Source organism: Theobroma umbraticum, unplaced genomic scaffold (assembly GCF_002168275.2).
Source record: "Theobroma umbraticum cultivar Fairchild unplaced genomic scaffold, ASM216827v3 scaffold_4602.0, whole genome shotgun sequence".
Lineage (NCBI taxonomy): Eukaryota > Viridiplantae > Streptophyta > Magnoliopsida > Malvales > Malvaceae > Theobroma > Theobroma umbraticum.
In genome coordinates this window covers 528-1,044 of record NW_018401475.1, presented here as the reverse complement: position 1 = coordinate 1,044, position 517 = coordinate 528, and positions in this window count along the sequence as shown.

The window sequence follows — 517 nt, the reverse complement described above, 5'->3', positions numbered from 1 at the left end:
AAAAGCTCACTCGAATACCTTACACGTAAATTTTTAGATTAGTTTCACTCTAGCATGATCATTAAAAGGATGGCAGGACTCCTACTTCCAAATTTTCTGTTGTTCATTGGATAAATTGCATGATGAGGGTTAGTTCTCTTCTTCCTGTAAACCCTTCAATCTTTTACTGAAGGCAGGATTCACCATTTTCGACGCATTCGGTACAAAAAGGCCACTTAAAGAATGTTGGCCATAGACAGGTGAAGATAAGGGAGTGAGGTGGGAGAGGGAGATTAATATGCATTTAGATACAACAGCCATTGCAATTGAATGGGCACCGGCACAGCTCACTAAAAACCCAACAGTGCTTGAGAAAGCGAGGCAGGAGATGGAAAAAGTTGTTGGAAACAATAGAATAGTACAATAATCAGACACTGCAAATCTTCCATACATTCAAGCTATCATAAAGGAAACACGTCGGCTTCACCCACCAGTCCCTATGCTCACAAGACAAGACAAGATTGTAATATAAACGGAT